The 16,390-nt window shown below is 32.1% G+C and overlaps 2 pseudogenes across 1 annotated transcript; one reads left to right on the top strand and one right to left on the bottom strand.

Annotated features, from left to right (window-relative positions):
• Positions 1–14,159, bottom strand: part of LOC149547686 (RNA-dependent RNA polymerase 2-like) — a 137,698-nt pseudogene extending 123,539 nt beyond the window's left edge.
• Positions 13,773–16,118, top strand: LOC149547685 (molybdate transporter 2 pseudogene; annotated as a pseudogene). The gene has a single exon (XR_016353906.1). The product of XR_016353906.1 is annotated as a molybdate transporter 2 pseudogene (transcript).
• Positions 16,119–16,390: the final 272 nt, after the last annotated feature.

Genomic DNA, 16,390 nt, shown 5'->3' with positions numbered 1-16,390 from the left:
TGTAATTTGTGATTTCAATTGATGGTTTGAGAATGGATCTTGAGAAGGTTAAAAAGAAATTTTGGAATGGCCTACACCTGAGAATGTGGGTGAGGTAAAATCATTTCATGGTTTGTCTAGTATCTACATAAAGTTCATAGAAAATTTCAGTTCTATTTGTAATGATATGACTAAGACAATGAGAGGAGATAAAAGGATTTCAAATGGACACATGGAGGTGACAAGATTTTTGAGATTTTGAAACAAAAGGTTGCCAAGTTACCTACATTGGCTTTACCTGATTTCAATAAGGTATCTCAAGTTGAATGTGATGCAAGTGGTAGTGTAGTAGGAGCTGTGTTGAGTCAAAAAGGTAAACCTGTTGCTTTCTTTAGTGAAAAATTGAATGATGCTAAAAGGAAGTATTATGTGTATGATCAAGAGTTTTAAGCTATTTTTCAAGTCTTGAAGAAGTGGAGACATTATTTGACTCCTAAGGAGTTTGTTTTGTATATTGATCATAAAGATTTACAATACTTGAGAAATCAACATAAATTGAATTAGAGATATATGAAGTGGGTTGAGTACTTGCAAAATTTTCACATTTGTGATTAAGAATAAGAGTGGATTCACTAACCAAGTTGCTGGTACATTGAGTAGAAGATGTTCTTTGTTGATTGAGATGAAGGTTGAAGTTCTTGGTTTTGATGAAATGAAGGAATTGTATGATACTGACCCTAATTTTTCTAAGGCACGGAGAGAGTGCAGAGCACCAAATCTATCAGATCACATGAGTAAGTATGAAGAATAATTCATTCAAGAAGGTATGTTGTTAAAAGGAATTTGGTTATGTATACCAAAAAGTTCTATGAGAGTTAATTTGATTAAGGAAAATTATTCTGATGGATTGGCTAGACATTTTAGAATTGATAAGACATTGAGTTTGTTGAAGGATAAGTATTATTGGCCACAGATGTATACAAATGTTCAGAAGTTTGTACAGAGTTGTGGATTTTGTCAAGTTGCAAAAGGAGTAAGTTAGAATATTGGATTTATACACCTATTTCTATTCTTGAGAAACCTTGGAGTGACATCAGTATGGATTTTGTTCTTGGATTACCTAAGACAACAAGATGATATGATTCCATTTTTTTTTTTTGTTGTGGATCAATTTTCTAAAATGACTCATTTCATACCATGTAAAGAAGACATTAGATCTTGTGCATGTTGTTGAGGTTTTCTTCAAATAGATTTTTAGATTGCATGGATTACCAAGAAGTATTATTTCTGATAGAGACATTAAGTTTGCTGGTTATTTTTGAAGGAGTTAGTGCAAGAAGATGGGTATTGAGTTGAGGTTTAGTTCTACATTCCACCCATAGAATGATGGAAAAATAGAGGTTGTGAATAGAAACTTGGGTAATTTGTTGAGATGTTTAGTTGGAGATACGAAAAGTAATTAGGAGCTAGTATTGACACAAGCTGAGTTTGCATATAATTATTCTGTGAATAAGAGTACAAGGAAAACACCTTTTGAGATTGTTACTAGAATGCAGCCTAGAGGAATACCACATTTGAGGGATGTTGCCGGTGAAGAGAAAAGAAGTGCTGAAGGAGAAGAATTTGTTAGTTTTATGAAGTCTTTGCATGAAAAAGTGAAGTTGAAGTTGGAACAAAGTAATTAGAAGTATAAGGAGAATGTTGATAAGTCTAGAAGACATCATATTTTTGAAGTTGATGATGAGATGATGGTTCATTTGAAGAAAGGTAGATTTCCTATTGGAACATACAATAAGTTGAAGATGAAGAAGTTTGGACCTTGTCAGATCTTGAGGAAGTTTGATAGTGGAAATGCTTATAAAGTTGAGTTACCTAATGACATGGATATATCTCTTCTATTCAATGTTGCTGATTTGTATAAGTATCATGAGTCAGATGATGAATTTGTTGTACCAGATGATTATCCTAAGAGGTAGATTGAAGAGGTTGAACATGCATTGGATTATAAATTTGGTAAGAGCACAAGAAGAAAAAATTACTGTGAGTTTTAGTAAAGTGGATAAATAGACCAGTTGAACATGTTATATGGATTTCTCAATCTGAGTTAGATTCAACTCAGGTTGTGACACTTGCATGATTCAGGGTAATCATTTCTTTTAACCCTAGTTGTCTGATGCAAGAGCATCCTGGGTTTCCTTGCAATCCTACACTTATTCATTCTAGTAGTCTTACCGGGTTTCAACTATGTTGACCAAGCTCTCCAGTGTTAACTAAGTTGTTTTAGTGTTAACCAAGATTGTGCTGTCAACCAAGTTTCTTCTTTGCTAACCGAGCCATGTAGTGTCAATTGAGTGACTCAGTGTCAACTGAGTCCTGCAGTGTTAGTCAAGTTATTCTATGATGACCGAGTGATCCTTCATGTGCTGAGTGAACCTATTGTTGCTGATGCTCAGGTCCTTTTTTGATCAAGTTGTTTGTGTTTTTGGTTCTTAGTTGGAGCCAACGCTTGTATTTAATTTGGATCATAAATTTAATAATAGGATCTTGTCTAGGGATGAGTGTTGACCATTTTGAGGTCAGCCTTTCTTCTTTGTAATGTTCTAGAATCTTCTATAAGCCATTTTGGCAAGTGTAAGTAGAGGTATTTAGTTTAGTTTAGAGAGAAGGGAGGTAGGGAACTAGAGAGTTAGAGAAGATGTTGCGAGTTTGAAGTTGAATACAGATGTTGGAGTTATATTTTGTATCTAGTTGTAACCTAGAAGGGCTTACAGCTGGGCATGTATGCTGATAACTTGATGAATCAATATAAGTATGTGTTCTCTCTCTCCTTGGTGTTGTTCGTTGTGTGTTTTTCTTTCGTTGTATTTAATCTACAAGGTGGTTTGGATGGTTGGGTGTGCCTTTGGCCCTAGTTGTTCCATCTCCTCCTTGTGCCATGAGTCCCTCAGTGTCAGATCGTGGCTTTATCCAATATTTTTAATAACATTGACAAAGTCCGTTGATGTTATTATGATCAATCTTATCAATCAACTTTGATCCTATGGAATTTACAATATTTGTTAAATGTCATATGTCCTTAATCCATGTTATATGTCCTTGACATGTTATCAATCCTAATTAGTCAATACATTTGATCATGGCTTTGATCTACCCACCATCATCCTAGTTGATCTATATAATCATCACATCTTATCAAAAGGTTTATCCCACATTTATACATCAAATTGGCTAATCATTTACTAATTTTTCCTATAGGATTAGTTAACCCATACTCTATTCCTATGTCATTTCAATAATTTTCATCCCACTTTTACTAATTATTCTTATTAACCAGTGTTCTCAATTAATTAATAACTATTAATTAATTGGTCCATCATTGTGAACTATGGGAATTCTCAATTTCCTAAGTCCTATTTTCCCATTTCTATTTTCTAATTTAATAATTTCCATTTGTGTGGAATTATGAAAATTTAATTCAAATATTCCACCTAGTCCTAAGACGTGGCCATAATGCGTCATAGATCCTCTCTCTACACTTGGCTAATCTATGTCATATTTGGCATATATTATTCCTTATGCATGACTATAATAAGCCACATTCATCATAGATTCTTGTCTACAAGTGGCTTTGATGTGTCATAAGCTTGTCATAGATTCTCTTCCACTTATAGCCGCGTCAACTTGTATGTGTCATAGAATCCTATATGTGGCATATTGCATCATATTTGTCATAGATATTCCAAGGAATATTGTACCAAGTTGCACATTTGAATTGACAAATATCCATTTCCTCATTTATGTCTAACCTCTTGCATTTTGGCTATAAATTGAGCCATCTTGCACTCATTTTTGGTCTTCAACCCATTATCCTTAACAACCATGTTCTCTTGAACCACACCCAAACTACGCTTCTAGTATTCTCGATAACATTCAACATGCACTATAGGCAATTGGAGCTACATTAGCAATGGAAAAGAAATAAGGACATGAGAATTACACTTGAAAATGGGTTTTTGTTGTTTTCAATCTTCTTATTTTCAATGATTTTCATCTTATATTAGATTAGAATAGATTAGTATATGTATTTGAGTTTGTGGTTGCTCATAGTATACTTTTACACCTATTTTCTAGTCCTACACACTCTAACCTTAACATTAACCTTAACCGTAACTCTACTACTAACACTAATCATAATCACAATGACCCTTATCGTCATATATTTAGATATTAGAAATCATAAAATATCTTCCATATCACACCACAACTATTATTAGCTTATATATAGATATTAGAAATCATAAACTATCTTCCATATCGCACCACAACTACTATATATATATATATATATATATATATATACATCTACATATATATATACATCTACATATGTATATACATCTACATATGTATATACATCTACATATGTACATACATATACATATGTACATATCTATACATATGTATACATATGTACTCATGTATACATATGTACTCATATATATACATATATATATATATATATATATATATATATGTATATATATATACATATATATATATACATATACATATATATATATATATATACATACATATATATATATATATATATATATATACATACATATATATATATATATATACATACATATATATATATACATACATATATATATACATACATACATATATATATATACATACATACATACATATATATATATATATATATATATATATATATATATATATATATATATATACAAGTATATAAAAATTAGTATATTAAGTAACATATATTTACCAGTATTGATTTAATATTATTAGTTCCTACTAAATAGTGCCATAAAAATTTATTCAAATCTTTTGAACAGCTAATATAATTCAAGAATTTTTTGAAGCCCTAAATTTTTAATAAAGTTCTAAATTTTCTTATATTTATTCAAATAAATAAATCCTATTTATTTAAAAGCTCATTGGTTACTCCAAAAAATAGTAGTGAGAAAAATAATTATTCTCAATCGAAAAATAGGGAAAATTTGGAACAAGGCCATTAGTTAAAAAAATGTCATAATATTACTAATACTAGAGGAAGCCTCTCGAATTATAGGAAGCATCTAGAAGCTCATGTATCAAAAAATAAGAAATAATTCGGAAGCAGAGAATATGCAGCGAAAATTAGTAGAAGCGAATAAGCATAAAAACTGGTTGAAGTAGAGAAACAAAATTGGAAAGCTTCAAGGTTTGAAGCATATGCAATGCCCCCATGCAGCAATGGTACCTATAGAAAGAATGAGCTTGTACTAAAAAGTGGTGCTATGAAGACTACTGAGCAAGATTTATGCTAAGCAACTCAACTCTCTAGAAAATAAAGAAAACAAAAGAAAGAAAGAAATAACATAATTTATGAAGCTCAATGGAGGAGCTAGGAATCTATTATTTACAAAGCTAAATGGGGGAACCATGAACCTATCCTGTAAGTCATGTGCTCTTCAAAATCCATAGCTTATAGAAAAAAATTGTGGCCCTGAATTTGTTTGTTTGGACCAAAATATGTCTTCATATTGTTTTTTGGGCTCAACAAGAGATTGAAGTTGACACTCTAACACATCAAAGGTGTCATTTGGCCAAGCTCAAATGGAGATAGTGTTTTTCTGCGCCAAATGGTTCAGTAACTAAAAAATCCCTAAAATTAGTAAGGCATCAAATTTATTTTTACCTCTAATCATCAAATAAAATAGATTTTTTTAGCTAGAAAATGTTATTTTGCACCCTATACAAAGTCCATAACAATTTGTCAAATTCACAACCATATGAGTTTAATGTCAAAAAAAGTGAACAAATCACTTAGGGTTCACCTAAATGAAAATATTTGCATTGATTGCATCAATTCGTCAAAGAAAAATTGGTGCACATCCTATAGCCTATTACACTGACCATATCTTGTAACCATCTTTCCAGCTGAATTCATCTAGCTCAAGCATTTTGATAAACAATTTCCATGCATCCAGGACACTATCACACATGATTTCCAAAATGTGGTTGGCTAGAAATGTCATGTCTTACAAATTTCTTATGAATGCATCCTATGGTAAGTTTCTAGCATGTCAATCAGCAGCAACACTACTGTGTTTTTTTTCTATTGAATGTCTTATATAGGTGGCATAATGTAATGCCCCGCCAAGGGATCCAAAAGAATTAACCTAAAGTTTTACTATGTTTGCCAAAAAAATTTTTTAAAGAAAGAATAACTTACACATCAATCATAAAGTAGCGGAAGCAATAACATACAATCATACATAAGCAAACATAAGTGATTACATTCCTTAAGGATCCCAAGACGTTGAGTTACATTTAAATTTAATTAATACTAAGTCTAACAAATACCACATTCACATGAACGAATAATTATAAGTCCAAGTCCATTTAAATAATATACATTTGTTCGAAATGTCAGTTGGCAATAAAATTCAGAATACTCAATCATCCACTGTACATGTCGCAAGGTATGAAAGGCTAAAAGAATATATATTTATAAAAATAGATTACATCATCCCTTTTAGATCCATGAAACAAAGTGCAATACAATAAGTGAAATCATCCATCATAAAGATATAACCATATATCATAATACACAAAGATAAAATAAAAGGAAATGTAGACAAGGAACTCTAGCCACAACATCAATGAACTGATCTCAATGGTAAGAGTAGAAAGCACTACCACCTGACTGCGTGGTAAACCAAAAAGGTCCACTCCCACCACACTAAGGAGATAGTCTCAAGTCCCAAACAAGATATCAATCCCAAAATCAAAAGTAATCTCTATGTCGAGGAAACCTTAAAAGTAACCTAACTCAAAGGTTCTAAGATAAATCGACATCTATAAACAAAGGCAACCAAAGACACATAGGGAATCTACTATGTAAGTGGACAAGTGTCATTGTACAAATCAATGCTAGAGTTACCCTAGCAGTCTAACTTGACCTCGACCCCCTAGTGACTCTATGCGACACTAGTATCCTTTCATACTAACAAGGCATACTAACGATGCATGGTCGCAACCAACCATTCTCTCTACTCTCATCCTAGTTTGTACTAGCACTCGAGGCATGGGTGAGAACATACAAAGACTCTTATTAGGTTTATTTTATTCTCATTTAGTGTAGTGTTTTCACTTATTAACCAACTTACAATGGGTTACCCTGACAACCACTTTGGGCCCTAACCTCCATTGCAAGCCACTTCCCAACATTACATATAGATAACCTACCCTAAGCTCATAAAAGTATAAATCAAACAATCACAAATTTCACCTCAGCCCTATACAAGTGATTGGAAAGCATCAAAAGATAATTCACAATAACACATTAGTTCTCTACGAGTAACTAGAAAGCATCCCCAAAAATATTGATCGAAGACTCAAACTGGTTAAGTGAAATATGTCATAACATTCACCTCAGCTTCACACAAGAACATTGAAAAGCAATAACGAACAATAAATTCAAACTCATTATAGAGCATATCAGACACATTACCATGGTTGAGTTTAAAAAGATCGAGATCAAAACATTATAATATCACAAACACAAAACTCCCAAAGCCTCTGGTAGACATTCTATAACTAGTCAACACTCTAGTCAACCCAAACCCAAAACATAGACAACATGCAAATAAAAAAGTAGTTTCATAGTTTGGTTTGAATTTGAATGTACATAGTTTTGAGTTAATAGTAAGGTAACATTTTTGTTTTAATGTATGTTTCAAGTAGATATAACTTACAGTTTACCCTTACAAATTAACCCATCCTTATGTTTGAATAAAATACACTATTAACCCTATTTGTTTTTAAGTCAATTATTTCAAAATAATTTAAGGGTAATTATTTATTAAATTATTAAAATAATAATTATTGGTTATTTAATAAAATAATTACAATCTTATTAACAATCAAAATTAATAATAATAATATATTTTATACTTCATTAAATAATATTTATTAATAATCACACTTAATTAAACTAAATTTATTTTAATTAATTAATAATTATAAATTAAACAACTTATTTTAATATTCATTTATTACTTATTAAATAATTAAATATTAATAAAAATTATTAATAAATAATAATTTAATTAAAGTACATTTTAATTTTTATAAAAATTAAATAAAAAATAATTTTTAAAAGAATCATTGTTCACGGTAGCCTCGCTACGGTGACAATAGGTATTGCTGTTCATAGCAGGGCCTGTCATGACAGTAGGTACCTTGTGGTACACGATAGGGGCCTACCATGTGACAGCCCTGGTGGGAGGTAAGGTAAGAAGGAGGGGATGGGGGGTTGGTGGCCCCCGCCCACCTCATCATTTTTTTAAATTTTATTTTATTTAAGTTGATAAAATTCATTTCAAAATGATTCCCCCTAAACATATAAACTTTTGTGTGTGTATATATATATATATATATATATATATATATATATAATACAGAATGCTATCAATACTCTGATAGAGGAATTACGATGAACTAAACAATTTTTTCATTTAAATTTTCCATTCCCTTTCAAAACTCTTCTAGGCTTAATTTTCAATTTTAAAATCTATTGAAAGAGGATTCTACCGATCTCTTAATCTTCTCGTATACAGATGAAGTCAACATGCATATCAGTAATTTCAAAATGAAATATAAAAGATTTTCACAATGAATATTCAGATAAACAATACACAGTCACAAAGAAGACAAGATTATTTAAATAACGTATTTGACTGGATGATTGAAACACAAGAATCTAACTAGTTCTAATGCTAAATTTGCAAACACCCAAAAGATTGTGAGAGAAATCTTTTCTCTCAAAACCTTCTCTCCCAAAATTCCTTCTCTAAAATTCGTGGTTCTTTCCCAAAACTTCTGTCCTTTGAAAATGAACCCTCAAATATTGATAAGGAGTTCTCTCCTAAATTCAGGGCACTAATTGTGCAATCACCCGAGAGGACTCCTTGCTCACAACTCTTAACTTTCTATTATCTTTTCTTTTATGTTTTCATGCACGCTTTATGCAATTAAAATATCTTTATTAAATTTACTTGACTTCTCTCTTTTTTAAAAATTAATTTATTATATCTTAAACTCATGCATACTTTATGCAATTTAAAAACTCTTTAATAAATTAATATCCTTTTCACTCTTTAATTTATTTTTTAAGCGTTAGTTGATCAAATATTTATTAACTTAAGTAATAATAATATTTAGCATTTATTTAAAAATGATCTCCTAAATATTATTATTATTAAATTAAATAAATATTATTACGCTCTATAATTAAACTTATAATTTTATCTTTAAATTTAATTCTTTTTATTTAATTAATTTCCCAATTAATTAAATAAAATTAAATATTAAAAATATCATAATAATTTTTCATTAAATTAAATCATTAATTTAGTCTTTTAATCTGACTTGATTAATAGAAAAATCACCATAGACCTAAAAGACGAAATACGAAAACGCATCATAAAATACCACATGCAAGATCAGACTAAAGGGTTATAATCACAAATTTACATCATATGATGCATTCAGAAGGTAATTATCTCAGATACTTGTCCTAATTTTCTAAGACAATTGGCTTAAAGGTTTAGGATTTAAACTCAATAATTTATCTCCCCTCTCTTACCATTGAGATAATGCGATAGGGTACGCTCATCCTAGCAATTCAAAGAAGTTGATACTCGGTACCTGCAATCTGCATAAAATCCATGCATGTACAAACACATATATACTAAACTAAACAAGCAATGGCAGGAAGTGGTACATCATGTAGATACTGACTAGCTAGTGACTACGACTCCCTTCCTTAACCAAATCATAAACATCATACATAAAGAAAATAAACATGCACACCATACACATGCAATATGGGGTAAGTATCCATAAGAAAACACATAAAATAATCCATCTAACTAATCATCATCAAATTACTAAAATCACTGTAATAATCATCATCATACATACATGAAGTAAATAGTACCAAATAGTCTCATCATAAAACCAACTGAATACGAAACAATATCTGATAATCTGAAAGATAGTGCTACTAATCATCAAACATAAACTGGCCTAAAAGAGTTTGGCAATGATAAAAAAATGTAAACTAGGGGCAGACACTACATCCACCCCCTAGACTTGGGCTTACTCTTGGAAACCTAGTAAAACTAAAGAACTCACCATGTGGGTCCCATTGAACCCTTTCCCCCTGTAGGAGGATATGACTCTACTGAGAACACTTCAACAATAACATCCAAAATACAAGATGTTATAATAACCATAAAACATACTACTGTAAGGCATACACAAAAGGCACATGTTTTGAAAATAGTATAAGTTCAATTTTCAGTTTTGCCTTTTAGGTTTAAGTATATTTTAGTTTGAAGTCTAAATGTTCAAGTTTGAAAATATTCAACTAAAAGTTTAAGTTCTGTTTCAGTTCAACTAGTTCAAGTTTCAATTTGAGATAGATATACATAACAGTTTAAATTTTATTTTAGTTCAACTAGTTAACAACTAGTGGTGTTCCAAAATGCCTAGAGCTCCCAATGTATAACTTGAGCTTTGATACCAGATTCCCTACGTGTCTTTGTGTGCCTCTGGGTCTAGATGTCAATTTATCTTAGAACCTTTGAATTAGATTACTTTTAAGGTTTCCTCGACATAGAGATTACTTTTGATTTTGGGATTGATATCCTATTTGGGACTTGAGACTATCTCCTTAGCGTGGTGGGAGTGGGCCTTTTTGGTTTACCACGCGGTCGGGTGGTAGTGTTTTTTACTCTTACCATTGAGATCCGTTTGTTGATGTCATAGCTGGAGTTCCTTGTCTACATTTCCTTTTATTCTATCTTTGTGTATTATGATATATGGTTATATCTTTATGATGGATGATTTCACTTATTGGATTGTACTTTATTTCATGGATCTGAAAGGGATAATGTAATCCATTTTTATAAATATATATTCTTTTAGCCTTTCATACCCTGCAACATGTACAGTGGATGATTGAGTATTCTGAATTTTATTGCCAAGTGACATTTGGAACAAATGTATATTATTTAAATGGACTTGGACTTATAATTATTCTTTCATGTGGATGTGGTATTTGTTAGACTTAGTATTAATTAAATTTAAATGCGACTCAATGTCTTGGGATCATTAAGGAATGTAATTAGTTGTGTTTGCTTATGTATGATTGTATGTTATTGCTTCCGCTACTTTATGATTGATGTGTAAGTTATTCTTTCTTAAAAATAAAAATGTTTGGCAAACTTAGTAAAACTTTAGGTTAATTCTTTTGGATCCCTTGGTAGGGCATTACACATAATAGCATAGACAAGGAATCAAACATGAGCAAAAAAATGGTATTAAATAGTCCTTATATACTTGTAATTTGATAACTTTTAATACTGCAAAAAATAATATTCCCAATACTTGAATGCCACTATAAATTTGAACTTATACACATCACTCCTCATTGACAATTTCCTCCATGTATTCCTTGCTTCATATGGGCAAAACTATCCCTATTTGAGAATGTCCATCTTTTTCACCATCTTTGTTTTAGAGTGCCTCTATTTTGTCACCTACACGCTTCAAATCTACATATCAATGTAACGTCTTCCCTTCTCCTTTCATTAAGAAACCAAACCTCTTCTTCCTTTGACATCACTTTATTTCCCCATGCCTCCGAATCTCCTCCTCCTTTCATTCAACATACTTAAGTTTTTATTCTGATTTGGTGCCAATTCAGATGCTATATGCACTTCCCTTAACTTTTTCATTTCTTATTTGTTCTAAACTATACATTTCTTCACATCATGTGCTACTAGTTAGTATTTTTCTGTAGCCCCACTTGTAATTAGCTTCCTAAAATGGGACATACTAATCTTCATTCAAAATGCACTAAAGACAAAACAAAGTCAATTTTTTTTTTTTTCCAGATTCATGAAAACGTAATGATTTTTTTTCCAATTTTTTTGTTGTTTTTGACTACAAACTATGAAGATCATTAAGATCAAATGTTGAAAATCTTAGAAAAATCTATGATGTTTTCAATTTTTTGAAAATTGGTCAACTGTACAGTTTGGATGGATGATAGTCGTGTCCTAAAAAATGCTTCATCTTTTCATTAATTTTTTATTAAATTATTTTCTCTCTTGATGCTTATCAATCACGTTCATTGTGGAATGTAGAAAATTTTCTAAAGTCGATAATAATCGGCGAGTATGTGTTACAAGTGTGAAGCCTAGATTCTCTAGATATGAATTTATGATTGTATTATGTATAAAATACTATTTTAATTTATACTAATTAGGAGAACATAATGTAAGGATGCTGATTGTAGAAGATTTTAATGCTACTCACAATAGTGTACACTAATTTGCTAGCATTGGGATTTGTTTATGACTTTCTATTATGCTTCTTTATGAGTGGGTAACGTATGTCATGCATGCCATTCCCAAATTCTTGGCTTTGCCACTGAAAGAAATAATTTAAGTTGTTTACAATTTTTTCGGCTTTGCACTTCACATCTATAGTTTAATTTTATACATATTAATCTAATTGAAAAATTAATTTGTCTGATATGCAACTCTCTTGCATACTGACACCCACTTGGTTTTGTCTTAATACAAGCCACCATAATAATTGCCATGATAGTATATGTACTTCATCTTACTACTATATATATCATTCACAATAGTACACACATATATACTTGTAATAATCATGAGAATATCTATATTTATTCGGCGATGTCTATGTCGGCATCAAATCAGCAATTTTAAAATAATTTTAAATTTTAAAAACAATTTAAAATGATTTTTAATTTAATTTTTAAAATCAATAAATTGCCAATTTGATGCCAACATAGACATTGGCTATTTATTCTTCCTAGTATACCTTTTATGCATACATGGTTAGCAAGTACCTATGCAATTTACTCTTTTTGAAAAAATTCAATTAATTGATGATTTTTTTATTCAACAAGAATCTATTAAAAATATTTATTGTAAGCTTTCTAAAATTTAAATATGACTAAACTTTTCAAATATGAAATCTATTTAAAAAAAAAATTGACCCTATTCATTTTCTTCTCACATATTCTTCTAAAGATTCAAAGTGTCTTTTACTTTACAAATCAAACAAATACTAGACATCATAAAATCTATCTATTTCCTTCTTCCTAAATATGCTTGTTCATTTTTTAAATGTAAAAATATTTTATGTATGTTTTAATTATTTTGATAAGTTTCATATTATTTCATCCCATCCAATCCTAAAATTGCCGATTTGATGCCGACATGGCGCGATGGGCGATGTCTATGCCGACATCAAATCGACAATTTAAATTTTAAAAACAATTTAAAATGATTTTTAATTTAATTTAATTTTTAAATATGCTTGTTATTTTTTAAATGTAAAAATATTTTATGTATGTTTTTAATTTTTTGATAAGTTTCATATTACTTCATCCCATCCAATTCATTTTAAACTAATATGAAACTTATCAAAAAAATTAAAACATACATAAAATATTTTTACATTTAAAAAATGACAAGCATATTTAAAAATTAAATTAAAAATCATTTTAAACTGTTTTTAAAATTTAAATTTATTTAAAAATTGCCGATTTGATGCCGAGACATCGCCTAACTTTGACACTTTGCATCACTTGTTTGTAAAATGCGTACGCTTCTTTCTAACCCGCGATATAAGCGTTTGAAGTGCGTTTGCTTCTCTCTGACCGATGTAAGCAAAATACGAGATCGACAAAAACGTAACCCAACCTCAAAGTAAGCTGTAGGTACCAGCCCTAGAAAAAAATCGTATCTGAAAGCTCCGATTCATTAAAAAATTATCCACCCTCAAAATAAGCAGTGCCCGCTGCAGTAAAAATTCTGTCCAGGAGCGCAGTTTTCAACGATCCAACTCCATCAATCGCTAATTTTGAATATTTTGTGGGCTCGACTGATTACCACTCAATTACGTAAGCGAAAGAAGCAAACAAAAATTCCGTTTCCCCTAATCCATAAAAAAGGATCTTTCAGAAATGTTATGTCTGGCTTTTGGTCACAGTAGATGGCCAAGGGATTTTCCCTAATTGGCTTCTGCAAGGTCCAGGGCGTCATTTCAACACTAGCAATATTAGTCCTTTAAATTAGTAATTTACCAAACAACTTACAATCAAGATTTGCAAGCATGGAGGAAGAACAAATAGACGATCGAACGCGGGAAAGGCTTTTACCTGTAGAAGCAGATAGCTCAGCTTCTTCTGGCTCCGTCTCTCTGCCTGCAAGGTTGAAACAGAATTTGAGATGCAAAAGAGCATGGTCTGAGGTGAGTGGATCACTTGGCGACCTGGGCACGTTTGTACCGATAGTAATTGCACTCACTCTTGTCAACGGCCTTGATCTGGGCACTACTCTAATCTTCACGGGAATCTACAATATAATCACAGGGCTAATATGGGGAATCCCAATGCCAGTTCAGCCTATGAAATCCATTGCTGCGGTGGCTATAGGCGAGGGGGAGCATCTCACTGTTCCGCAGATTATGGCAGCTGGCATCTGCACCGCTGGAATACTCTTTGTACTTGGTGTTACGGGTTTAATGGGCGTTATTTACCGTTTACTTCCTCTGCCTGTAGTTAGAGGTGTGCAGTTATCACAGGGGCTGTCCTTTACCTTCACTGCGGTTAAGTATATTAGGAAGAATCAGAATTTTGCTACTGGCAAGTCAGAGGGAGACAGAGCTTGGGTTGGGTGGGATGGGCTTATTTTGGCACTTGTGAGTTTCTGTTTCATTGTCATGGTGACAGGATCTGGTGATGAGAGGCAAGACAATCTGGTTGGAGATGAAGATAGGGTTTCCGATAGAGACAAAAGAAGGCCCAATCGATATCTGAGAATGGTGAGTGGTATTCCCTCCGCTCTGATTGTTTTCTTGGTTGGGATCGTTATTGCTATTTGGAGACATCCTGCTATTCTAAAACAATTGACTCTAGGACCATCAAGGCTCCATGTAGTTAGCATTTCTGGAAATGATTGGAAAGTAGGGTTCCTGAGGGCAGCAATACCTCAGATACCTTTGTCCGTACTGAATTCTGTCATAGCAGTCTGTAAATTGTCTCATGATCTGTTTCCACTGAAGGAGGTGACTGCAACTTCTGTTTCTGCTAGTGTGGGAGTGATGAACTTGGTGGGATGTTGGTTTGGGGCAATGCCCGTATGCCATGGTGCGGGAGGGCTTGCTGGCCAGTATCGATTTGGGGCAAGAAGTGGGGCCTCCGTGGTGTTTCTGGGCACTTCTAAGATGGTTTTGGGACTGTTACTGGGCAGCTCCCTTGTAAAAGTCCTTACCCAATTCCCAATCGGCTTACTGGGTGTGCTACTGCTCTTTTCGGGAATAGAATTGGCCATGGCTTCTCGTGACATGAATTCTAAGCAGGATTCTTTTGTGATGCTCATGTGCACGGCTGTTTCACTAACTGGATCTAGTGCAGCCCTTGGCTTTGGATGTGGGATTCTTCTATATATTCTGCTAAAGCTCAGGCAGTTCAATTATGATGATGGCATTGAGCTTTTCCAATTCAGTAGAAGAAAGCCCTCAGAAACAATGGCTAGTAGTAGTCACTAAAAAACAATAGCTTAAGTGAATTGTTTTCTTAACTTTCACCATGTATATCTGTATTTATCGTAGGCATAGTAACACTTTAGAAGATACACTGAAGCTTAAGCCGCCAAGAGACGGGGCATCATGAATTGCAAGGCAGTTTCTTAGCCTCCACTACAACCCGCCATTACCACACAACTGGCTGAGTAAACACTTCATAATTAAACTTTCAGGGGATCTCCAGAACAGGGCCAGTATTTATCGTAAATAATGATTTTTGTGGTTGCAATACAAATGCAGTATCATTTCTTTGAATTATTTTGTAGATTTGAAGACTCTTGGATATCTGAAGACTATGAAGATTCTTGGATATCCTAACACTAAGAGCGTACTCTATAGCTCTGAACAATAGTTGGAAAACTTGTCAAGGGCTGGAAAAATATTTGGGAAAAACTCGGTCAGATTTCAGCACTAAATTTTTTGGCAACTTAGAATGTTGGATGAATCTAATTAGAAATGCAAAATTCAAATGAGAAGATGCATCCAATGAGTCAATAAATGAGAACAGAAAAGAAACAAGCTTAGTCTAGACATATATAAACTCACAGTGGGTACAAAACTGCATTCTTGTGTGGAATGGTGATGGCTATAAGCAAAATAGTAAATAATTTATGTAAAGCTAAAAGTAATCACATCATTACAATTATATTTTCCTCTTCACAGCTCTAGTAAAAATTAAGGGAGAGTA

The sequence above is a fragment of the Cupressus sempervirens genome, chromosome 7 (genome assembly GCF_028749045.1).
Source record: "Cupressus sempervirens isolate cs-2001-9-10 chromosome 7, ASM2874904v1, whole genome shotgun sequence".
In the NCBI taxonomy this organism is placed as follows: Eukaryota; Viridiplantae; Streptophyta; class Pinopsida; order Cupressales; family Cupressaceae; genus Cupressus; species Cupressus sempervirens.
The sequence above is the reverse complement of the archived record's forward strand: the minus strand, read 5'-3'. Positions and strand labels throughout refer to the sequence as shown.